The sequence below is a fragment of the Falco biarmicus genome, chromosome 12 (assembly GCF_023638135.1).
Source record: "Falco biarmicus isolate bFalBia1 chromosome 12, bFalBia1.pri, whole genome shotgun sequence".
Taxonomy (NCBI): Eukaryota; Metazoa; Chordata; class Aves; order Falconiformes; family Falconidae; genus Falco; species Falco biarmicus.
In genome coordinates, this window is record NC_079299.1 from 2,076,983 (window position 1) to 2,103,086 (window position 26,104).

The following is a 26,104-nucleotide window of genomic DNA, read 5'->3' on the forward strand; positions in this document are numbered from 1 at the left end:
AACATTTGCTCTCTCTGACATGGGCTCAGGCACTCCGTTCTCCGTTCTGTAGGCAGTAGGAAACTGCTGTTTCTGTCCCATTGCTCTGGTTGTGATTTGCAGCTCTATAGGCTGAGAGAAGGTGCAAGAGGTAGTCGCCCTGCATCCTTTTTTTCAGTCATCTCCTAGAACAGAACAGCAGCTGTGTATTGTGCTAGTGCGTCATCCTTCTGGCTGTTGGTTACTCAGCTCTGGGGCAACATGTAAACCATGAGCAAAACGTAATCAGTGAATAAGGATGGGATGAAAAGAAATGGTTGTTAGGTTTTGATTAAAAGGTCAAGTGCAAAGCAGATATGATGACAAATGGGAAATATTTTCTCTAAAAAAAACAACTAAAATTGATTCCATAGCCTTTATTATAACATTGAAATTGCTTAAGCTAATTATGATAAACGATGTTAAATATAGCATGCCTCCTGGCTGAAGATATTAATACAGTTCTGTTGTGCCAACACCAACACCAAGTTTACCAGAGCCATTAATCATCACAAAGATGTGGTATACCCTCTTGCAGATGGGTATAGGGTTTTTTTAATATGTGTGTGTGTGTATATATGTGTATCTCTATATAAATGCATATATAAAGTTGTGTATGTAAATACTTCTATATATACAACTTCAGTGTCACTGCAGTGCAATCTGTTTTAGACTAAATGTTTTCTACAGGGGTCAAATCTCCGTGTCTTCTTTAAGCTGGGTATGGGATATGGATGAAGCCTAGTGACAACCTAGAAAGCAAAGCAGTGGCCTGTCACAGAAGTACTCACGGTGACCACTCACTTATGAAGGCGCACATGCAGTCCTACAGTCTATAGGGGGGCTAGTGATCTAAGTTGGAGACATAAGTTGTTTTGGATATATGTCACAGTTAATTCATCAATTGCAACTCTGAGGAATTTTACTTTGTATTGTAAAGGAAGGCGTTTCAAACATAAACTCCGAAAAATCATTCTGTCATATGCTGGGGCCTTCGCAGCGTATCTCCAAAGTGCTTCATATGCCTAAGGAAGACAGGGAAAAAACTCTAAGGAAGGAAGTAAAAGCATTTGAGATTTGAATAATGAACACTGGAAGGGCTTTATTGATTTGATAGCCGGTTTAAATTTTAGGTAGTTGATAGAGTGAACACTGAAGGAAAAATCATTAATCAGAAATATAGAAGAGCGGTATTTAAGCTGAAAATGTGTCTACCTGACTGCTGTGGTTTGGAATGTGCTGAGAGAGGTAATTCCAAATGTGAGTTTCTGAAAACTGAGATGCACCACAGCGCAGTGCTATTGCTGTGAGTGTCAAGGTAGCACGATAATAGAGCCTCCCCTTGTAAAGGGATACAAGAGTAATATGTATCCGTGAACATACGTAACATGTTTATATTTGTGACAACTTAAATACTTCTCTATACAGCCACTTTTAAAAATTTTAATAAAGAATCACAATTAAATAATGTTTTCAGTCAAAGTAGATGTAACTTTATCTGTATAGAGTTTTTTACTGGATGTTTGTGGCTGTGTTGTCAAACGTAATTGCATTTCACAATATGGATAGATTTATTTAAAGTATCTGTTAGGTTATGTGACAAAAGTGCTTTTGGATACCCACAGAGGAGCTCAGAGAGATAACGGCTGGAGAGGGAGCCCAGATAATGCGCTGACAGCTGCTCCCAGGGCCACCATCGGGGTGTAGGGGGCGTTATGGGATGCAGGGGAAAAGCAGTTTGTGATTGCACAGGACTTATCACGGGATGTTTAAGGAAGGTGGGGGTTTAGGTTATTTGGGGAGGAACAGGTGTGGGAAAAGAAAGGGGTAAGTGGATAAAAGGTCTGATTGCATGCAGATAGTGGGCTGGTCACTACACTGGTCAGTCCGTTCCCATGTGAGTGTGCCAAGTGTCTGTGCTCTGTGTGGCTGCCCACTTATAGATGAACATATGTGGTATGTACGAGCCCTCTGTGGGCTTGTGCCTGCTGGGAACACACCTTCAGCCTCACCGCTGGCTGGACCTGGGGGCATGGAGCAGCAGCAGCTTCAGCCCTCTCAGGGTGTTGGATCTGGCACAATATTTCTTCCTTTAACAGTCTTAACCTTTAAAATGATTATCAACTGCTATTAAAAGTCAACGTTATGAAAAATGCATCACAAAATGATGAAAATGGAGACCCATACCTCATGTAGACCATGTGTATGTAGTCCTGTGATGGAATGAAGATGGAATTCCAAAAGTGAGAATATCCAAAAAAAGCATTTTTATAATTCCACTACCAACCTGCATAATTTTACAAAATGAAACATAATTGGATAAAATGCATCTTTTTTACTTCTTCTATATTACTTAGGTCCATTTGCTTTCCTGGTAGAAATTTCAGAACAACTGGTATTGCTTCAGGGTTCTGTTTATTTATGCAGAATCCTGCAACGGGAATATACTACTATTTAAACTCTGGTTTTAACCCTAGCGGCCTTTGTTTTGGTGCAGGAAGGATTACAATTGCTAATCCATGAACATGAGAAATTGCATTTCAATTTGAAAAGAGCCTAAGAAATGCTCGCCCACATTCTCCGAGGTACTTCCACACTTAGGACTGCAGCTGGGCTTTTGGTGAGACTTTGAAAACCATCTACATGGCACTTAGGCATTTCAAAGCGAGATACTCCTGAAGTGTTTTTATGTACTTATTCTGTCTATAGATACATTTGAAAACGTGGATCTGAGGCATGTTTCAGATTTTTACTCATATTGCCTAGTGAAATGTTTTATTTTTGTGCCTCCAAGACATGATGGTGTAGATGGGAGTGCAGGTGTTGTAAACATAGTGTTTGACCCCAAAGGACCAAACGTCCCTTTCATTCGAGTCCATTTTCTTCTTTTTCTTCTCATGGGTTTTGTTTGGCCTCCAATTCATGATATTTGCTCTTGGAGCTTCATGGAAAATGTATTTTCCAGGGTCAAGGCTCCTGTTGTAACCTCCAGGCACTGCCGCTGTAGCTTTTCTTTGGCTTCTGAAGCAGCTGCAGTGTGCCGTACTACGGTAACAGTGCGCACCTCTCACCGCCGCTGCATTTCCGCTCTCCCCTGGGGTTGCCTCAGGTTTCCCAGAGCAATATACATCAAACAGTGCCTTTGCTCTTTCAAACATTTGGGTGTTGGGTTTTTTTTTTTCTGGTTCAGAGATAAATCCGATATCATCAGAACACAAACACTTTTACATCATTAAAACGCCTTGGGAAATCTTGGATTTGGCTCGTGAAATGGCTTGAAGTGACCTGGTCCGCTTTGGGCAGTGTAATTTCTGTCGGCAGCCACGTTACTACAGTTTGAGGGGGTTAAAGGAAACATTTAATCTTTCTCTGTTGTTTAATTGCAAACATTTTGTTATGTTTTCTGCTGCTTCTGGGCTTATAAATCAGCTTGTGTCCCCTGGTTGTGCCTGTGGAGAGTCCCAGCCCATGTCCTCTTGTTGCAGCTGGGGTGTTTGTGGCCCTCGACCCAGCAACTCTTCAGAGGTGTCTCTTGAATGAGATTTTCTGCCCTGATGGTTTCAGTTTCCTCTTATTTTTGACCAGTTTTTCTTGTCTTTAAGACTCCCTCCTTCTCTGAAGTCCGAGGCAGCACAACCACTCCAGCAGGCTGAGCCAAGGCAAGGGATAAGGGATGCGCTCCCCAAGTCCCCTCCGTGTTCCCCCATTCCTGGAGGCGGGATGCAGGTACCTCTAACTCAAGGTTTAAACTCTTAGGTGGGTGAAGGGAGAAATGACCACAAGGCTGTTTAGCTCAGGGAGAAGAACTGTGGTGAGACATAGCTGGTGAGACAGCCCCAGTTTGTCCTCTGCTCCCCTTTGAGTCGTTACAGACGGAAGGTGAGCAAAAGGTGTCCGGGAAAGTGTCCGTGGATCCACAGAGACAAAAGCAGGGCAGGAGGTGCAAGGTCAGGGCTGGCACCAGCCAGAGCAGAGTTTACCTGGACTGATATAAATGATAAGAATATGTGATTAAAAGAAAAATGAGAAGAAATTTAGAAAAAAATGATGGGTAAACAGGGCAGCAAAGGGAAAAAAAATACCCCAGAGCATTCAAAACAGTGGGTTTTTGAGGATGTGATGGTGAGACTTGTACTGATCTGTCAGTAAGGAAGGAGAAAGGTCAAGGTACACAACAACGGAAATAGCTTGTCTTAAATAGAAGTGAATATGAACAGGAGAAGATAATCAGAGGTGTAACCTGGATGAGAAGAAAAAATTAGTCACCAATACTGGCAGTGAGGGGGCTGTCCCTACTCTGAGCCAAGAGACCTGGCACAGAGGGAGAGCAAGCTGGGAAGAGGGATCCCACTGTGTAGGAAAGTCAAGATGGAGAATCGGAGGGATTCAGGAATGTAAAATTATATTGAATGCATAAGACATGGAAATAGACAGACAAAAACTGAGGAAACATATTGTAATTAAAATATTTACTGTACGTGACAGTGTCTGGAAAGTACAGTGAGTGCCGAAATCAACAAACCATGTTAAAGCACCTTTTTCCCCCCTCTTGAACAAGAATATTTTAAATAGAAAGTCAACTGTGAAATGAAATACATATCCTATTCAGCTGAAATCCCTCTTTATCAGCCATTTCACCTACCATGCCATGTACCTCATATACAGGGTCAAAATTACTATCTGCTAAATCAAATGCAAAAACCAGTGAATCAAGTACATTGCCTAGAAAATCAATATTAAATCAAATACATTCAGAACCAGTGAATCATCTGATTTTAAGGGGTGTTTTTTTGTTCAAATATAGAACTCAATATGCAAGAATAAATGTATTTGTTTGCATATGTACATATGATAAATATTTAACATTTATCTTTCTTTTACCTCTAAAGATAACCTAAAGCAGCTAAGGATGGTTCTAAGACTGACTGATACATCTTTTTGAACACTTCAGAACTTGGAAAGGTAACTATATTTTGAGTACCTGTACCAAGGTATTTACTTAAACAGCTTTAGCCGGCACAGTACTGTAGTCTTAAAAAACCAGAGCATTGTGATTTTTCTTCCCTGTGATCTGTATTTGTATAGTACCATGCACTAGGAAGATTACTACTTTTTATTTGATTTCAGAGATAATATAATGCAGAGGTTTCATCTTCAGATCAAAATTTCAGTCAGCTCTAGAGGGCAGGTTTAAAGCGTGTGTAGCACCTCCACTTCAGGTTGCATTTTGTGAGAAGCTTTTCTTGAAAGGTAAAGCACCTAAGTGGTTAAATTTGAAAATATTTCTCACCCAGCTATCGGTAAAATATACAGCCCTGTCTTACAGGGCTCTGCCATCACTGGTTATCTCTGGTGGTGTATCGGATCTAGCCCTCCCTCGAGCTGTACAGGCTGCCATTTGTTGTACCCTACCCTAAATTCATACGCAGTTTTTCTTCAGCTGTTAATTTTCATCTTAAACTTGTCCAGGGAAAAGCAAAAAAGTACAAGGAACAATACTTCTGTTAACACAGAGAGAGAGAAAAAGGATTTCCAGCATTACAGAGGTTATTAAACTAAGAAGCGCATGTTGCAAAGGAATTTTATATTCCTTTACTACACGTATTCAGCACCTCAAAGACCTTTGCGAAACACAGTATACCTGCTATTTATCTAGCTTTTTATCCTGAGCTCTATGCTTTGCTGTCCTTGTTTGCGCACGGAGGAGTTGGGAATTTGACAGGTGGGTTCTTTTACGTCGTAGGTTCCTTTTGAAATAGTAAGTACGATACATTAATAAAATAAGACCACTGCAGAACAATTGTATGATGTATAGCAGAGCTTCTAAGTAACACTCACCTGATGATTTCATTTCTCATAGTCAATGTAAAAGGCACAGAAGAAATATTCCCAAATATTTGACAATAGAAATATGTCCATCATCTATTTGATACCTAACTTTGATAGCAACTTTCTCCTAAGAATAAGGAATGTAATTAATCCTTTCCTGTTTATTTGATTTGTAATTTCAGTACTTCACTGAAAGACCATTTTTAACTATGTGATTTCCTTACTTAAGCTGTCATTTAAGAGAAGCATACCTTCTCTTTCCTCTGAGCTTACTAAAATATCTAATAAATCTGTCAAAGAAATGTGTATGCATCCTTTTGCATAGACTGTATCCTTCCCACCACTGATGCAGGGGATCAGTGAACTATTTGGACAGTATACATGTAATATTGAAGGACAGCATGTATTTATCAAAACAGGTTGGACCATTCAGTACTGTAGGTTAAAATATTTTTTTAAAACTGAGTCCTTTAGGTAATTTACTGCTTTTAGAAACATTTCCTTCTTGATCCCTAATGAGCTTAGTACAAACAGAGGACAAACTCTCTTAACTTTGCCTATAATTAAAACTTTCATAGAAATCCTGGATGGAGATCTCTCTCTCCCTCTGAAACCAGCAGTGGGTCACGACTGTGGAATTTTGTTTCCCTGACGCTCCTATTTGCTTGGCTGTTTGCCTTGCTACCTGAGAGCCTAATTTAGGGTTGATGCTATTATTACTGGACCTAGTCCATGAAAGCTGCGTCCCGCTGTCCTTGCTGGTGAGAGGTGACTTTGACAGTCTCATTGAGCGGACATTGCAGCTTTGATATTTCCAACAGGGGATAGGGGTTTGGAAAGATACTGCAAGGCATCTGTTTGCCTACAGCTCTGGAGCAAACTCCTCTGCCTAGTCAATTTTTACATAATGCTCTGAAGGCGCATTAAAGGAATTGCTAGAAGAATGTGATACATCTTAGTCAATTTAAATGGCACAGTCAAAGTAACTTCTCCCCTAGTAAAGACCAAAATAGCAGAAAAGGTTACAGGTGAAAATTAGTGCCCCAAAACAATATCCAGTTGCTGTGATATCTTTGTTGCCTTCCTATAAGATCAAAAAGCTTCTTTGCAGGAAGCATTAGGAATTCCCAGATTGGGTATTGTTATCCAGCTGCCTGTGGGGCAGAATGACAGTGGTGTAGAGAGTTTAATTCTGCTTCTCCTGAGCCAGCCTTCCTGGTAAAGGGGTTCAGTCTGGACAAACAGTTACTCTGAATGTCTGTTTGTCGCTCTTTTTCCTGGCAGGCAAGACGTGTGGCCTTAGAGTACTGCAAAACTGGAGCCAGGACTGGTGGTGACAGTTTGAGTCCCTTTCCTTCAGCCTTCTTTCTCCCTGGGCTATTTCAGTGCACGCCTGCTGCTCTGGGAGCTGCCTTACCTGGGAAGTGCAACGCTAAACTTCCTCAAACACATCAGCAAGTGATCTGACAAAGAGATAAGTCTCAGCTTGATTCCAGAAGGCAGATCGCATCTCAAGGTCTTAAAGGTAAGATCACAAATAAAATTACGTGCCTAACATGCAACACGGGTACAGCCAAGACACCCAAGCTGAGAAATGCGATGGTAAGAACTCTTCCGATGTGTGTGTTTGCACATGAGATGCTACATAAATGCTGTAAAGGAGCCCCCATCCCAGCTGGCAATCCATCCTAAGCAGAAGACTCAGCAAACTGGCTCCTGACTGCCATGGGGTGACTTGCTGGGCAGTACTTAATCAAGGGTCTGGGTTTCAGTAAGAGTGAGGGGCTACAGATGCCTGGTGTGTAGCATTGCACGGGGTGTACGGGCAGCTTCCTGCTCAGCTCATGCGTCACAGACCCCTGACTCTCTCTCAGCTTTGCCTCTATTTACCTACATAGCAGACGTGGTCCTGGCTTATATGTTGCGCAGGAGTCTATAGGATGCCATAAGGCAGCTGGGTTTATTAGCTGTAGCTGTTAATGACCACAATCATTGCAACTGTGTCCTGTGTTCCTGTTCCTTGGCTCCCCTGGTCCCCCCCGCAAAAGGGGTAGTGATACTCCCTGCTCACACAGACTGGCTCGCCAGTACTGGTAAAGCTCTGGGGCAGCTGGGAACAAACACTGCAGGAACAGGAATGTGGGAAGCTCACAGTGAGCAGAGGTGGCACAGCAAACTGACCCCCCAGCTGGGAGAGGCTTGGGGAATGTGGCCACAGCTCCAGCGGGAAAGGGGGGTCTGTGTCCACGGTGAATTCATTTTTACGTTCATGGCATTCACAGCCTTGGGGGGGCTGGCTTAAGATGGCACTTTAACTTGCAATGATTAGCTTGGCAACCTCAGTGCCCTGCTTTTGACGGGTTTTATTTTTTACGTGCTAAAATGGTCGAAGGGTGCTGATTTTATTCTAGCAAAGTCCGCATCCTTCACACGAGCAGATGTAAGACGTATGCAGAACTTGGGGGCCCAGGTCAGTAAGGGGGAGTCAGAGGCCTTGGGAATGGAGCCTATTAAACCCTGTTCTACAGGCAGTAACGTACCATTTGAAAACTGAACGGCAAGTCAGGAAGATCCTTCCTTGCTGTGGCAGGCTGCTTGTGTAAGGCTTTTATTGTCTGCTGCAGGTGCTGGAGTAAATTAAGAAAACCAGTCTTCTGGGCGGGAGGGCTGAGGCAAGGCACTTTGTTCAGCCGCAGACCAAACCCTGGGGACAGGTGTGGCTCTCCACAAAACAGATATGATAGCGCTTTCCACTTTCCACCTCCAACGTTACCCTTCTTCTGAAACCAGGTGTAGTTTTTAAAGGAAGTCAAGTACATTTCCAGTAATAGGACGTATTCTCGTAGCTGGGAGAATATACTTGTTGTAAGAAATACTCAAATTAAAAAAGATCCCTACCTATAGACTGTAGGAAGCTCATTAGTAAAGGGAAAGAAATTCTACCGATACCCAGGATACTCAGGTTTTGATCAATTTTAACAGTATGGGAATTTTACTGCTTCTGCCATTCATTTCAGCCGTGTTTTGTGTGCCAGGCATTTGAAAGCAAGTGCCACATAATTAAAAGGTAAAAGAAAGATAATATTGAAAAAGTCTGGTCAATTCCACGTCTGCTCTTCTTTCTGAGCAGAAGACTGAATATGCCATAAATTAAAATAAACTTGACTGGATACCAATGCTGCTAGTTCTAAATTAACAGATGAGAAATTTGCTACAACAGCTTCCCTTCTGATACTGCCTAATTTAAATTAATTGCCTGTCTGTGAGTCCAAATCAAAAATTAAGGATCAGACTAAGCCTGCAGTATTAACATTGCACCTAACTGTTTAATCCTGGAAATTGTTCTTCCAGAGCTCGGTTTCCAAGGACAACTGCTATGAGGTTCTGTGTGGGTTGTGTTTCCAAAGCAAACATTGCCCTCCCTCCGCTTCAGCACCTTCCCTTATGGAGACAGTGAGCTGCAGCATCATGTTTCTCTCCCCCACTGAAAACTGCTTGCTCCCCCAGCAGAGCCATCCTTTTATTTTATCCCGATGGTCTCCGTGCTTTGATGGTAACGCTGTGGTTTTGCTCGCAGCTGTGCACAGCCCCAGCCCATGCAGCCCTGCTATCCAAAAGCCATCCAGAGCTTGTAGGAAGAAAAGTGCATTTTTTTAATATATAAACTTTATATATTAAATATATATATTTTATATTTATGTGTGTGTGTGTGTGTATATATATATATGTATGTATGTATATATATATATAAAATGTTCTGGAAATTAGTTTAATTGTAGGCTGTTTCCCAAGATACAGGGAAGAAGAACGAAGGGGGAGTCACCGACTTGCAGAAACACTTGGTGCTTTTAGGATACTGCTCCTCCTAAGAATTTCATGCAATATTCTCAAAAGACACATAGTGAGGTTACCCAGAGCATGAATCAGGCATTTCATTCTTTGGGAAAAAAATTTGGTCAAATCCCTCTTCTTGCATCACAAACCTGGCTGTACTATTTTTTTGCTCCAACACCTGCAAAATACTCAAATCTACCCACGCTCCTCCAGACAGTCCAGCTGGACAGTTCCTTTCTTTTCCGACTTCTCTTGCACCGCAATTTCCTTCCACCTCTGAGTACAGGTGCCAGCGGCTGGTGCAGTGCAGGTAACAGCCCTGCAAGGTCTCATGAAGACGTTAGCTGATGTTTTGCTTTTTCTTGTACATTACATGGCCAGAAATTCCATTATTTCTGACTTCTTTCTGCCATCTTTGTCCTCCCACCATTCCTTTTATTCCAAGATCTGTACCTACATTTTACGCATGTTCAGGTATTAATGTTCTGGGTGCTCACAAGGCTGATTCACCTGATTCACAAAACACTCCCTGAACTAACTTGGGAAAAAAACCTCAAACATTATTTCCATGAGTGTCATTGCTTGTATGTGCAAAAGGTACATAAACTCTTCTCTACCTCACCCAGCTGGTTTAAAATCTCTCTGCATCAAACTCAGCCACACGTGTGCTACACAGAAGAGAGCCTGATCTGTAGAAATGCATTTTACAGCTTTCTCCAACAGCTTGTGATGATTTATTCTGAAACTGGGTTTCAAAATGAGGATTTCCTGGGGTTCGTCATCCATATTCTCATGTTCTGAGCAGCCACTGATGGGACTTTTAGGTTATTTCCAGAGATTAGCCTAGGAATGGTGCGTCTTTATACCAAATGGTGCATATTTATAAAGCACGTTTGTAGGAAGAACATATTTACAACAAAGCAACTCATCTGCCCGTAAGGCATTGCGCTGTCATAGCCGCCCTGCATGACTTCAGGACAACAAAATCCAGGGCTGGGGTGACGATATCGATTAAAGACATCTCAGCGTGGTTGATCGGGGAATGCTTTTCACTAGTGATGTGGTTTGCTCAGGTACAGATTTGATTTAATAGGTAAGGGATCTGAATAAGGTGGTTGTGACTTTGATGCAGTGTACAGCATCTCTGATTTGATAGGTCATTAATCTGCAAGGTTTAACTAAGTAACAAATTGCAGCTTTCATCAGCTCCAGAAATAAAACGAGGTGGCATCCGGATGCTCTCTGCCTGCCGTGTCCTTCCTCCGTAATTACATTGTTCGGATGATCTAAGCTTCTGCCTTGTGACTCGTTCCTTGAAGTGCCACTGTCAAAAGCAGGCACTTAATGCGAGGCGGGACTACGTGAGATTTGCCAGTCAGCAATTCTGCCTGGAAAAGCCCCGTCTCCACAAGTGGTCCAGCACTTCTCAGAATATCAATAAACACGCCCTGCTGAAAAGGTACTCCTAAATCTAGATACACCTGCGGCTTTCACAGGTGCCTGGTCCTGCTCTCCTTACTAAGGCAGAATTTGGGTTTGATAGCAATGTGTTTTGATGTAGGCTCACTTGATGTGAAAAGTGGTTTATTTTCTTCAAAATATAATTTTAATAGCCTTTATTAGAAGAGTTAGGGGCATCCACGGCTGTTTGTTGGACAGAAGCTCTGATTTCTCTCAACACCAGCAGTTTATCTTTGCAGGCACAACTGGGCACAGATATTTCTAAATACCGGTCCATCATTTTAAAGCTTGTCCAAAGCCCAGTGCAGTGGAGATCTGTTCCGTTATTGCCACCCAGATTTTCACAGTACTGGCACACGGAAAGTCTAACACGTCTGAAAGATCTGGCAGGTGCCAGAGCTTTCCGCTAAAAGACCGTCCAACACTTAAAAAATATTCCAGCCAAAATGGTTCTAGCAGGGCTTTGACATTTGAAAGCATTTGCATTTTCTTGACAAGTAAAAGAAGTTGACAAATGAATATTCTGAATATTGATGAAAATTATAAGGGAGAGATGAGTCAAAAAGCATACTTATATGAAGTGTATTAACTCCTAGCAGGCAAATATGAGAATTTTTATCTGAAGGTCGTGCCTGATTTGTGACATTATGGAACCGAACAGATTTCCTTCATTTTTTATAAATTACCTAGCTTATATTTTCATTGTAACCTGATGTGGTATTTTCCATAAATGGGACTGGTATTGGAAGGATAATAGTCACACTAAATAGTGGCTAAGTCTCCCTGCATTTGAAGAGACCTAAATGTTCTACAGTTAAACAATGCACAGTGCATGCAGAAATTAAACAAAAGTAGCTGAAAGTGATAAGTATGGAGAAAGTCAAACACAGGATAAAATTCAGAGATGAACACCTAATGAAATCTGAGTGGAAGACATGTATTTTCTTTATACTTTTTTTTTCCTTTTTTTCTGGCCAAGTTGTTTCTAAACTGAATTTAAGACACAGTTTTAAGTATGTTTTAACTTAGTGAGGGAGCACAAATATGTTGCATTATTCTGGGAGAGACTTAATCAAAACAAACAAATACTGTACTGAGCTCCAAGTAGGAAGCTGGGGGTGGAGGCAGGGGCGGGGGGTGATTTGATTTCCAGATAAAATGGTCCAAGAAATTTATAAATGTAAATTCAGTTAGGGGAAACGCATCCCTGTGTTGACAGCTAGCGCAAGCCCTAGGCACCCTTCAGGCCTGCTTAAGCCCTCTGTGAAGGCTAATTAGCTGCATAGCATGAATGTTCAATTCCAGATAAATATGCATTTTACAAACAGTCTGCAGAACAAGAATTATTTATTGGACACGTTTGTGAATAATTTGAAGTGTAGGATGAACTCAGTCATTTTTAAAATCCATTTACCAACAGTTTACAAGTGGGTGGGGAATAAAGAATCAAGCATAAGAAATATTTGTTTTAAAACCCCACAATTTCTCTAGCTGTTATAAAAGGCTTGAACATGCTTCATGGTAGGGGAAACAAGGACCTGCATCACCTTGGGGGAGCACAATGTCTCTGAAACATGTTGAGTGTGCCATAATAAAATGTCTACTATTTTATTTTTTGGGTCAGAGTATGTTTTCCACCTGGAAAAAAGAAGTGCTCTCGGGTTTGGGGAAGCATGTGAACAGAGTGGGATTTTTATGGTCTGGGAGTCCAGGGGCAGGATCTTCATTCATCCTCTTCCACTGTGAGGAGGTTAGTGAGTCTTACCCCACAGCACCTAAAATTAGTTCTATAAAATCAGATGGCATAATTTATTAATTTTTAAAATATATGAATTATTCCCTCTCCCCACCCCCCATCCCGCCCCGCAGAATGAAGTAAACCTTTATAGCTCTCTAGTAAATGTTATGGGATGCATGCCAGGATGTATATGTGATGGGATACATGCCAGGACATATATGTTACAGGATACCTGTTGGATGTACACATGTTCGTGCAGTCCCACACATGCACTTTGGTAAGAGTCATAAGACCAGCGCACTCCTTTTCAGGCTGAATACAGAGCAACTGGGCAGCTCAGGTTTTTAATAGATCAGCCTGGAAGCACAGGTTCTTCTATTTTCAAGTATTTATCCTAATTTCTAACCATAATTAATTCATGGCTCGTTTATACTCATTTGTCCTTGTGCCAATATTTTACTGGTTGCTTAAGTAATTTTTCTCTCCCTTCATGTTTACATACCCTGATATATTTATAGGGAACAGCCATATCCCTTCTTAGCTATTGTTTTGAGAAGCTGAACAAGCCAAGCTCTTTTAATCTCTGCTTGTAAAATAAATTATCATTTATATTGCTCAAGCACACTTGTTTACTGTGAGGTTATTTTTGTTCTGGTCTGCACTTTAATTATTCTTTGACTTTCTTATTTGTTAGGAATAAACAAGAAAAAAAAAATAATTGGAAAAAAATCACAGGCAGTATTTTCTGTTCCAAAGCAGTCCTGGGACCCACAATATCGTATATATAAATGACAGCTGGATAAACGTGTGCAAATGCTGATACACTTATATTGCTAGAGTGCATTTGGGACGGGCTCTTTTAATACGTGATGGTGCGGTGGATGTTAGAAAGCAGCACTGGCAAATTCATAACAGGAAATGCCAACTCAGGAAAACAGTTCCTTTTAAAAGCTAAACTGAGTAAGTTAAATCTTTTGTGTAAATTCAGCAGGGAAAAATTCTGAATTCCATAGCTGGAGAGCCTACTTGCTGCAGATATAACATTATTTTCTCACTGTGTGTTAAGCGCACAGTGACTTGGCGCTGAATGAAAAGGAAGATTTCCCTTCTGGTGGATATTCCAAAACTTTCATGTTTTCTCCCAGATGGGGACTTGATTGTGATAAAAAGTCTAGTGTAGAAAACATTATGAAGAAAATATCAGGTTTGGTTTGTATTTGAAAATGCTTTATTTCTATAGGTCAGATGTAAAGAAAACATTTTCCAAAATGGTTTTGTTTTGGAATGATGCACACAACTGCTCACCCACTGGCTGTACGAACTTTTGCGCAAGCTGCAATGACCCTGTGTCCTCCGGCTGTTTTTGCCAGTGCTGCTGCGTCACCAGGGATGCAGGGCATCCTCTCGTGGAGGGGGCATTCTGCCTTAGGAGTGATGGATTTGACCGATCTGCAGCAATGCTCATGGGGGAGAACAAGCCACTCAGAATTACGGCTCTGTCAGACTCGGCGGGCGCGTGGTTAACCACAGAAGTTAATCCTCAGGTAGAACAGAGTCGGTTGTGTTTTGCGCTGTCCTAGGGTGCTGCAACATCATGTAGCTGTAGCAGCAATGGAAGAAATATGGTGACGGTGTGTGGGACATTCTCTGGAGTCAAACCTTCTGCCTGGCAGAAATGAGTAATGTCAGTGAAGCTTCAGGCAACAGCACCAAAGGGCGCTTTTTTTATTTTCTTGTTGGCTTATTCTTTCCAGTGCCCTCTTCCTCACCCGCTAGCTGTGCCTCTAAATCAGTATAAATTATACTATTTTTCTTTTCAAAATGAGATTTTGGGCACCGTAATGTAGGACACAGAAAATATCCCAGGACCAGAACCAGTGGGACCACTCTGCAGGTACCGGTGGTGTGTCTGTACCAGCCAGCCCAGCTCAGGGAGTGACATGGCCATGTTTCCCGGCAGCACGCTTGGTTCATTTGCCTTGGGGTTGATCAGAAGGTTTATAACCTTCACATAAACGCACCTCCACACGTGGATGGCTATGCTATTTTCAAATGCTTGCACAGCACCGTACTGTCATGTGGATTTACCAGCGCTCAGAGCTGCAAAGGAGAGATTTGCACTCTGCAACAAACTGACAAATAAATTCAAAGTATAAAGGAATTTTTCAAGTGACACAATAAAAGGATGCAGATAATTAGAAATAATCACACATCTTCTTCCCCTCCTCCCAATTTCTCAAATACTCAGAGTAGCTCAAACTTGAAATTCTAATATTTCGTAAGTATAGGCTATGTGTAATTGTAATTCCACATATTCATTGAAATGTCATCTATGAAATGTTTTAATAACAGGAGGGGATAATAATGCTTAGATGGCAATAATTAATGATTCAAGTACCTCTTCTTTACCTGCCAGTTTAGAGACTTTCCTTGACCTGCATTTAGTTCCATGCTTTGAGGTCGTTCCTTTAGGCTCTTCTTGGTTTGTGTGTCTTTAAATATTTAGGTTTAAGTACGGTGGGTGAATTTCAGGTCAAGGAATAGGTTAGGTGGGGATCACACATTAGGAAACTCAATGTTGCCGGCTCTCTTGGGACTTCCACAGTAACTGCAAGTCCCTAGGGATGCTGCTGGAGCCATTGCTTCTCCTTTCCTGGGACTTGGAATAAAGAGCGAATTGCAGATATATCCAAGGGGAAAAAAAAAAAAAAAAAAAAAAAGCATGATCCCTAGATGTTAGATCTTCACTTGGCAGCCATCATAATGATTTGGTGGAAAGGAAACTGGAGACAAAGCATAAACTCATTTTCTTGTTATGGGGCTGCCTGGTGCTGCTGAGGGCAGTGCTGGTGGACCTGAAGAGATGGGAATTAACACCACCTGCTTGCTAAATGACTGAACCCAGATCCTAGGAAATATTTGTCTATGGCTCACACTCTCAAGGTCAGTTATTTGGCTGACCCAAGAATATTTTGTAATCACGGTCATCTTTTGCCTTTGAATTTCAGATGTCAGGTTTTTGTTTTGGTTGTTTGGAAATGTTTTTTTGGCTAGTATGTTGCAATTTTTATTGCTTCCCCCCGCCACCCCCAATTTACAATGAAAGCTGCAATTCTTAGTTTTCCAGGGGCAAACAAGTACTGATGGAAGCTGGAGGAGTGATGGCTGTTACAAAAGTACACTAGCAACCTGAGTAATCTGGCTCTTTATCAAACATTTCATTGGAAGACTGTTGAAGAATTGGAAGAACTGGAATACACCCTTTTTTTTTTTTTCTCCTATTTTTTTTTGTTTTGTTTTGTTTTGTTTTTGTTTGACAGCACCTAGGCTGACTTTTTGATAGATGGCACTAGTTCATAATGCTGTACTTTACATCATACTGCACTCATTGTACCAAAATACCATATAACATACTTAGCAAAGTTACTATACAAAGGTTTTGCAAACAGGCAGCGTACAATCACAGCAAGCAACTCCCAAACATCAATACATTGTATGTTGCATTAGGCTTCAGAATGGCCATCAGTCAACGAGAAGGAGTGAAAGCCCTGCAGGTCTCCACCTCTTGGCTTGGCATTAGCAACCAGCCTGATGGACTTGGCCTCTAGCACAGGCCTGACCACGGTGAAACAGGCAGTTCAACGGGTGCCTCTGTGGAGGGAGGCACTTGATAGGCAGCAGAACTGCAACTGCCTAAAAATGTTTTCTTGAGCAGCCTTTTGCATGGGATGCTGGATTTGTTTAGCCTGAGCCATCGCTTTCGTTCAGAAATACCGCTGGCCTGATTCCCTTCTCACAGTCCTGTAACCCCAGTGACTTTGGCAGGGCTGCTCTGAACACCAGTGCCAATGAATTAAAGAGCAGATACTGCATTTCTAAATAAATGTGTGAGTCACCGCCAAAACCATTTCGATATAGGATGGGCACTTGGCTGGCGCGCTCAGAGCGTGCTGGGTCGGGGTGCATCAGCAAGCTCCTGCCGATGCCTTCTCCCAGCGTTTTGGCTGACAGAGCAATTCATCCGACAGAAACAAGCTTGTCTGACCCTGCTCTTACTCTGCAAATAGTCTCATTGATTTCACAGAGTAAGGTGCTAAGAATTTCTCTTGGAGTCTGGTCTGCAGTACTTCATTTGGATAACTGTCAATTAGCCTGCGACTTGGGTTATCTGCCCACTTTGGGGCGGATGGGACAATCAGACACCTCTCTGCAAATTACTTTGCTTCTGGGCGTGCAAAAGCCACCACAAACCAAAGGCCCTGCTATAGGAAGAAATAAAAGGTGACTGAGGCCGTGCTCCTCAGAGTGCTACCCAGAAAGCCGCGGGAAACGACACTGCTGAATGTCTTCCTAACTCTTAAAATTAATGCATCTTCACTACCCAGCCTGTGCGCCAACACAACAGCCTAATTAGCAACATTGGGTTTAACATACAATGATTCTTAATGTGGGCTTTCCTGGATTTTCCTTTGGAAGGCAAAATATTTTTTTGCTAAGAAGAAGTATAAATAGAACTTGGAAATAGTTGAAACATCTTGTTTTGTTTTGATTTTTGCTGATCTTCATTTCAAAAATAGACAAGCTGATTTAAACGTTTTTCCTTTTAACTGACAAGAAGTGCGATGTTTTTTAAGAAATGAGTGTTTTATAAAAGAAGCACTGACAAGCGCTGCCTCACTGCTCAGCACTGCGTGAATATCAAAACAGTTATTTTAAATGCCTGATCTACAAAGGAGTTTTGTTTCACAATCCAAAACAATAAATAATTCTTTTTAGTGTGTGGTTTTATTTTCCAGGGTATTTAGCAACCTGGCATGTCAGTGATGGCTGCACAGAAAAAGACGACTGTATGTCACAGCAGGCCTGTAGCTGTCTCTCCATCTTGCTTTTCCCTTTTTTCCCTTTTATCCCCGTATATCTCGGATGACCTGATACACCATTATTTTTGTAACATGACATAGAACATATATCACACTTCTGACCTTAGCAGTAAAATGCGCTCTTATTAAAAGTGAAAACAACTACCCAAGTGCCTTTTTTTTTTAACCTACCGAAATGAGAAGCCCCAATTAATTGCCGCTTGCAACAACTTAACGTGAACCCAAACTCTGAGCGCAGAAATAATTGAGTTTCTTTTTATATTAAATAACATGGGCTGAGCAGGAGGTGATGTCAATTCTTGATTATCATTAATAACATCGTCCTAATTGCCCTGAATATCATACTGTAGCTGTCAGCGAGGTGATGCTTGTATGCATGACTAAATTTGGCACGCTCTGCAAACTCACTGCCACCGGGACTGCCAGTCTGGTCAGCAGACTGGTGGGCGCTGCCTGGCGCTTGCAGGGGAGGGTGCTGCGGTGCTGTGCAAGGTGCTGCGGTGCCGTACAGCGTGTAACCTAGGGCATGTGGTACAAAATCACATGGTGAGTGGGGACAGTGATACGGTTATTCATGTTTTAGGTAGATAGAAGGGCCAGATGTAGCCGCACAACCAGAGTATTTCATTAGCTAATTAGCATCATTAATAATAGAGGGATCAATGTTCAACAAATATTTGCTGTTTAAAAGAGTTTTTTTGAAAAGCCAAAAATTTCACAGATTTTAGTGTAATATCATTCTTCCCAAGTTCACCTGCGCAGTTAGGCTGAAATGGATAAAGTTGATCTTTTTCAATTATTTGCTTTTTCCCTTTTCTTGACAGAAGCATCACATGAATGAGGAAGTGTCACTCTGGGTGAACTTTCATTATATCAGAAAGCCTGATTAGAAAGTAAAGAACAGCTGGGCTACATATTTTATGAGTTCCCTTCAAAAGAACGCTTTTTGGGCATACTGCTGTCAGTCAGCACTTCTCTGTCTCCTTCCTTTTCTTTCAACCAGTATGTCTTTCTAATAGGGCAAAAAGAACTTAGCGGAAAAAAAGAATGTGTTGAAAAACAGGAACCAATTTAATACATACTCCTCTATTTTTCTCTAAAGGTGATGTCTGAGTTTCTGTCTCAACCCTGGTATGAATCTGAAGTACCTGAAGGGATGGATCCTTCTGCAGCTCCAGAGTTTCAGATCTGGTGGTTGATGCATTTCCATCAGAGGACTGCTGAGGATGTGTTTATGCTCAGCCAGTAAAGACTTTGCTGGCATCACAGGAGTGATCTTGGAATATTGTTCTGAGCCTGGAAAATTTTACTAAAATAGAGTAATAGTGCAATACTGTCTTGAGGGCTTGCTGCTAGACTGGACTCAGGAAATGGAGGTGGATGACTTCCCATGGAAGAAGGCTCTTCCATCTTCGTGAAAGTGGCAGATCATTCGGTCTCCTCCACCTCAGTTCTCCCAAAAGAATAACACTAAGGGCACTTGTGACTCCCTCTGTTTGCTTGGCTCAACTATGTCAGCCTGCATGAGAGCAGCTCTTCTGCTTCCCCCAACTCAGGCAGGTTCTTTCTCCGTTATATTTTCATTCTCATTCTCAGCTACCTTCTGGAGGATGCTGCCTCTAAAATATATATATATATGTATATATATATATATAAATCTGTATATATGTTTGGATGAAATAATGCCTGTGAAGAAAGAGGGAGATAGTGTGATTTGCTAAGTCTTCTTTTATCCTGCTTGTGGCAGAGATGGTAGGAATGTCTCTGCTTCTCTTAGGAGCCAAGGGAACCTCATGGCGCATACCGGGACATGGTTAAACAGGGTATTTTCAAACAGAATGTCATTGAAATGTAGTCAAGAGTCAGCTCTGCCAGAGCAGCAGAGATATCATCACAGAGCACAGGCAAGGGTGTCAAATCTGTGCACTGCTATATTCCCTATTTAATTTTCACATGCTAATTGCATTTCTTCCATTCACAACTACAACATCAAGGAGTTGGCTCTAGTTATAAATACAAATTCTGAGTCTTTTAGTATCTTTCAGTTCATTGGCAAATTGGGTTTTTTTTCAGGCAATCTGGAAATCTTTCAGGAAGAAAGTAAGGTTGCAACTTAAAATCTCACCCCTTAAAACGTTAGGTGATGCTGCACATCAGAGAGGAATTAAATCTTATGCTGCAGAGTTTTCTATTAAGCAGCCCCTTTTCAATACAGAAAACATGCCAGATATTTTTAGCACACTTTCTCCTGCCCTTCCCCCCCATCTTTTTAGACACGAGCATTTTGGCTTGGAAGCTTAGCTGCAAAAAATACCTTCAATGTCAGGTTTGCCCCTAATGAGCTCTTATTTTACAGGAGCTTTATGTAGTTTGCCATGCTAAAATTAAACAGCAAAAGTTCTGCATTACTTGACTTCTTATCCAACCTCCCTGGTGCACAGGAAGAATGCCTGTTTTCTTTTGGTTTTAATAGAAATACAGCTGGAGATCTCAGTTTTGGAAAATCACAGCTTTGTGGCAACTGTAGTGGTTTGTCGCTGGCACCTTATCGACGGTGCAGCCCCAAACCAGTGAGCACCACAGTCTTCGTACATACTGCATTGGTATTATTGTGTTCTCATTGATTGCCTGCCACTGCAATAGACTCGTCGTGATGTGCAGTCTTCTGCCGCTTTTGCAGAGATGGACTTCTTGACCTGAAGGACCGGTCATGCCCGGGGGATGGATTTTGCAGCCTTGTACACAACCTGATTCGTGAGCATTACCCCATCGAACTCATCGTCGGGTAAAAAGAGCAGGAAGAGAAAGAAGTGCAAGGAGGGACAGAGATATAAAAAGGAAGGGTAAAGAGGATGTGAGTCATTTTCTGAGATTCCCAGAGGCGGGAGATTAGCTCATGGGACTGCTTGTGTTGAGTGCGTCTGGAGGAGGCATCTTGTTGTTTCACATGTCTAGGGTGATAGAGTCGGAGCCTTCTTGAAGAAAGGTGTGAAATGACTGACGGAGTCTCGTTCATGAGAGGCCAAGGCACTGAGGAGATGGGAAGGAGGCAGTAGGAGGGGATTTGTGGATGAAAGAGAGCTCTCGAGCTGCGGTGAAGCATACAGGCTTATATTTGCTCTGAAGCGCCCACTCAGAAGCCTAACTTCAGATAGCACAAAACAAATAGAAGACAAAAACATTTAAGATGTAAAACAGAGCATTAGTCACAATCTGATGATGTTTGGCACCACGCTGTTGATGTGCTCCCTTAAGACTATGCCAGTTTCTTCCAGACTTTCTTGTGATGCAGAAGAAAACATAACATTAAACTACTGACTCACAAGAAAGTGAGTATGTGCATATGTACACATAGCATTTTATGTAAACAGTAAGTCAGCAAGGAAGGTGTTGGCTTTATGAGTATACATAACCGTTCAAAGCATATTTTAGTTATACAAAGCATACTTTTATATAAAGCATTTGCTTTCAGGAACATAAAGGCAAATAAATCGCATGGTCTTGAATCCTTTATTTTAGTTGATCCTGTCATAGCAAAAAGCATTCACGTTCATCCGTAATGTGCCGATACAGAATGCACTTCATAAACTCAGATTTGCAGAAAACTTCTAGTTTTGAAATTTAACTGTGACTAAATCTGTTATTTAATATTATTTTCAAGCTGTACGTTCTTACAGCCACAACCTAAAATGGGAGGAGAGGGCAGAGGCTGCCCGGTGAATGCAGCGAACACGCTGCAAAGCAGGAATTTGGTAATGTAATAGGTGTCAGTAATATCATTAACTCTTTGATCTTCTTCCATTCAGAGCAGGGGGTGAGAATAGTTTGCAGTAGCAGCTGAATAGAGATGAATCAAAAATGCCAGGCTAAAACTAGCTGCTGCATTATTGATTATCTGGAAATTCTGACTTTGGATTTGTATAACTGAATTTTCCCACAGCTGTTTGCAAAGGTTTGCCATGATAAACTATTTCTCATTACTGAATTTTGAGAAATGCCTCTTAACAAGGAATGTGGATACCTTAATTCCAATTTAAAAGCTTCTCCTTTCAAATTGATCCTATCCATTTTGAAAATGGATTAATTAAATAAAAAAAACTGGGCAATTTCTTTTTTCCTCCCTCCCTCCCCTCCCCTCCTTCCTTCCTTCCTTCCTTCCTTCCTTCCTTTTTCCCAGCTCCTAGATGGATGTCCCAACAGCAATAGTCAGTGTGTTTTCATCTCGGGCTCCAGTGCCGCTCAAGAATTTGGTGACACCAGAGTTGCCGTGGATGAAAGGAAGTCAGGACGAGAGCGGTAACTTTTACACTGTAAAATGCACACCACCTCACTTTGTTTTACAGCAATCAGAGTGGGACATCAAGTGTTAAGGATTTAAAAAACACAGTGCATTGGCAGAAAGATGGACTAACACTTTTGTGTGGTTCTGTTAACCTATTTTTTCCATAATTTAATACAGCAATCAGACAAGAGCCTTTCAAAACAGTGACTATATACAAAGTAATATATTAAGTTTTCTTTTGACTCACAAGGTTAGAGAGCATTAGAAAGCTTGTTCACCATTAGCTTTGTTCCATTTTCTTTCAGCAATGTTAAAACTAACAAAACCCTAAAGCCCCAAGCCCGTTCCTGTTTAAAAATATCGCTGGTGGTCATCCACTAGTACTTCAGGAGGTTTATTCATTAAAATATTTTAATAGACCCCCAAATCATAATTTTCAGGAATGTCTGAAGGCCACTAGAGATCAGCAGCAAACAATAAATTAACTGGGGAAAAAAATTAACTGAATGTCACACAGTGCAAATAATGGTATGAGTTACACTGATGGTAATTACCATTTAAAAAAGGAAAACTGGGATTTGCGTAGTGTTCTGGTCGCCAAAGTTCTCCTCTTGGAAACAGATCAAGCCTGAGAAAGGTTCTTCCACCCTTTCACAAGACTCCCTCTTGCAACAAGCTGGTTTGCTCAGAAGTGTGCTGTCAGGGTGCCCCGTGTCTCTGCGCCGCCCGGCCCGTGGAGCAGCGGCATGGCCCCATGGCAGGCTCCATGCCCTGTGGACACCTTGCTCTCACTCTGAAGAAGACCCAGACGTGTCCCCCCTCCCTTGCTGCTGGCCCCTTCTCAGCTGAACTGGAGGAGAGGCTTCAGTTGTGGGGAGAAAGGGAGCAGCGAGGAGTTTGGTGTCTGCCTTCAGCATTAGCATAAAAATTACACTGAAATAAAAGTATCTCTACAGCATTACAAATGCATACTAATTATACAAGAATAGATCGCAGATGTTTGCTCATGATGAATGGCAGCTCACGCTGCAAGGGTACTAATTGGTTTTAGTGGTGGCACTTTGGAGGGTCGCAAAGTGCTCCCTGCACAGAAATACTGATGAGACTCACATTAAAATATGTAGCCAAGTTTATTTTTGGAACTTCTTAGGATGATAAATAAATGTATTGTTCATTGTTTCTTAAAAGTATTGTGTTATTATGGAAATGTGACCCCATGAGCCTGAACCAAGCAATTATGTCGCTGCTACTAGTGAAACAAGTTTTATGGTAAGGTCCAAGGCTATAAACTGGCCTGATAACTAGTAGGAGACTTAGTTTGTAAAGGCATGGTGGCTCTGCTTGCACCTGTGACTACTAGCCAACCATGGGGGTGATTTTTGGCCAATTGCCTCAGTTTATCAAATTACCTATAAATGTTTCCAAGGGTATGTTAGAAGAAAGACCAAGCTCACACCTTCAGCAGGCAGTCCTCTAGGCATAGAAATTGGGATTTTGCTCAAAAATTTGTATGGGAAGCATCTGATTAATTTTTTTTTCCTTCTTTTTTTTTTTTTTTTAAAATAATGCATATCTAACCTTCTTGAGAGCAAAAGTATTTTTTTCTGACATGAGTGATACTGCACACTGTGATATATCCCCATCATAACGCAGTTGTTACAGGAACAGCGGTCAGCTTGGTAAGGAAATGCTTTTGCCACGTGTGAAGGGAAAGCTTCAGCATTAGTTTATATAGGATATAAAAGAAAGACACGAAAGGTGTATGTCATTTAATTCTCAAAAATGACCTGACCAGATGTCAAAATTACTAAGAAGCAGCATGACAACCCTTGGATGCCAATCCTTGAAAACAAGACAAGCAAGACAAGGAGATACTGAAATATGTGGACTAAAACTAAACTCTGTTTAGTTTCTTTAAGAAAATACATTTTCTTGAAGAAAATTCTTAAAAAGGAAACAAAAGCCTATTTAAATATTGGCTTAAGCATTTGCTTCCAGTAGTCAAAAAAATCAGTTGAAGTTTGTCAAATTATGGGGAGCTGGAAAAGTTCAACCTGTAACTTCGATGGTCTGTTGGTCTGGTTTTGTCTCAGGAATGCTATCTTGGAGATATCCCCCCGAAATGATTTCTAAAATGAATACACTTTTAAAAAGGGTTTTAATAGAGGAGAGCTTTGCTTGCCCGTCCCTTGCTGTGTCCCTTCCTGTCCCCTAACAGAGCCCATCAGTTGTGCAGGGTCGAACGGAGGTGGGCAAGGGTGTGCACAGGTTTCATTGACTGTCATGTTGCTGACACTCAAGGTCTGAATGGCCCCAAAAAAGAGCTCTTGTACTTTCTTATCCCACGTATAGATCCTGTACAGTCACTGGCAGTCTCACCCATAATGCGGGCAGGGGAATTAAATAATTTAATGATAATACTGTTCTTTTTAGAAACTATTGGAGTTGTTGGGTTTTTTTATATGAAAGACGTTTTATAACCATTTTTCAAACTCTACCTTTCACAAACAGGGTGCTGCAAGCAGATGTTCATCCAGCATTGAGGAACAAACAGGAATAAGCAGGTAAGTACTCACATCCTCTGTTTGGAGTTGGATCTCTATGACAGAAGAGCAGACACCAGTAAAACACTGAGTTGTTCTGCAGTGCCGCTGTTCATTTTGTTTCTATTCTAGCAAAACTTATAAAAAATTCTGGTTTATATCTGCTGTCCTATTTTTAATTCTTTCTTTGGTGTAATCACATCTTCACTGATTGATAAAAACATGAATCTTGCATTTTTCTGCAAAGATAATTGATTTTCACCATTTATTTCTGAAGGAAAAGGTTACAAATCCATTTTTGTTAAAACTTTTTACAAACTTTTTTACTCTTTGCTACTGAAAGTTAATTATGAGCAACATTTTTTTTTTTAAGCATCTGCTAGCTCTAGCATTCCATTTATGAATTATAATTACAGTATTTAACATCTTTCATCACTGATGTCAGTCATCAGCTTCCAGGAACCTACAAGTTCAACATAGTCTAATGTTTGAAAGCTATACCTAGAAATTGAATATCAAAGTTTCTTTATAAAGAAGGAGGAAATAATATATGGTAATAACATATTGGGTGTGAGAAATCTGTGAAAGGAACAGGATTTTTTAGGTAATTTTATCACTCTCTTGGAGGTACCTACCAGTGCCTCTGGGCTTTCCTTTGGGCCTGGTTCTGCCAATAGCACTTGATGCCGATTTTGCTGGGACTAATATAAATCTCCATTAACTTAGTCAGGATGAGCTGCCCACACTGATGCAGACAGAGAGGAGGGCAGACCCCGTGCAGGAGCCTCTGTCGCTTTTGGGAGAGGAGGGAGGCTGGTTACAACGAGGTGACACCTTGCTCATACGGGTTTTGAGCTCAGGTCCAGGCAGCTGGAGGCACGGAGAGGGGACCCTGCGTGTGTCCATCTGCATCCCTGTGACCTTGCCCTCGGCAGTTACTTCACGCACCGATGAAAGAAGGAGCGGGCTCCCACCTTCCAGTACAGAGTTTCTTGAAGTGGTGATGTTTAATGGACTGGAGAGGCAAAGAATTCTGAAACAGGGCAGGATTAGACAGACTTTTAAAGCGTGACACTTGACCCATGGAGCTTTTTCATGCTGTTTTCTCTCCCTGTTCTGCTGTGGTGGGGGAGTGAGAGCGGCTGGGTGGGCATCTGGCTGCTGGGCAAGGCTCACCCATCGCACACGGCGAAGCAGAACCCCAGGCAAACTGCAGATGTTCCTCATACCTTTGTGTGATGAGGGTACACGCTGATCCTTAGGTGTGTGGGGTCCCTCTGCAGAACCAGAGCCAGCACAGCAGTTCCCATTCTCTGTAGCTGGGACCCGTGGTGTCTGCCCTCCCTCCCTCCCCCACTGCTGAGTGGCCATCCCTGCCTCCCCTCCTCTTATCCCAGCCTTCCCAGGCCACTGTTCTCCCAGCCCTTATGGTCTGTCAGCTGCTTGCCCTCCTCTGTCCAGACCCTGCTGCTCAGATCTGCACCTCCATCCTCCCTCAGATGCCTGGTGCTCTTGGCTG

The 26,104-nt window shown here is 41.8% G+C and overlaps 1 long non-coding RNA gene across 1 annotated transcript; it reads left to right on the plus strand.

Moving 5' to 3' along the window:
• Positions 1 to 1,576: 1,576 nt before the first annotated feature.
• On the plus strand, positions 1,577 to 24,728 carry LOC130157819 (uncharacterized). Its single transcript, XR_008825054.1, has 5 exons — positions 1,577 to 3,744; positions 4,908 to 4,980; positions 7,132 to 7,372; positions 14,251 to 14,434; positions 20,441 to 24,728. It is a non-coding gene; the product is annotated as an uncharacterized LOC130157819 (long non-coding RNA).
• Positions 24,729 to 26,104: the final 1,376 nt, after the last annotated feature.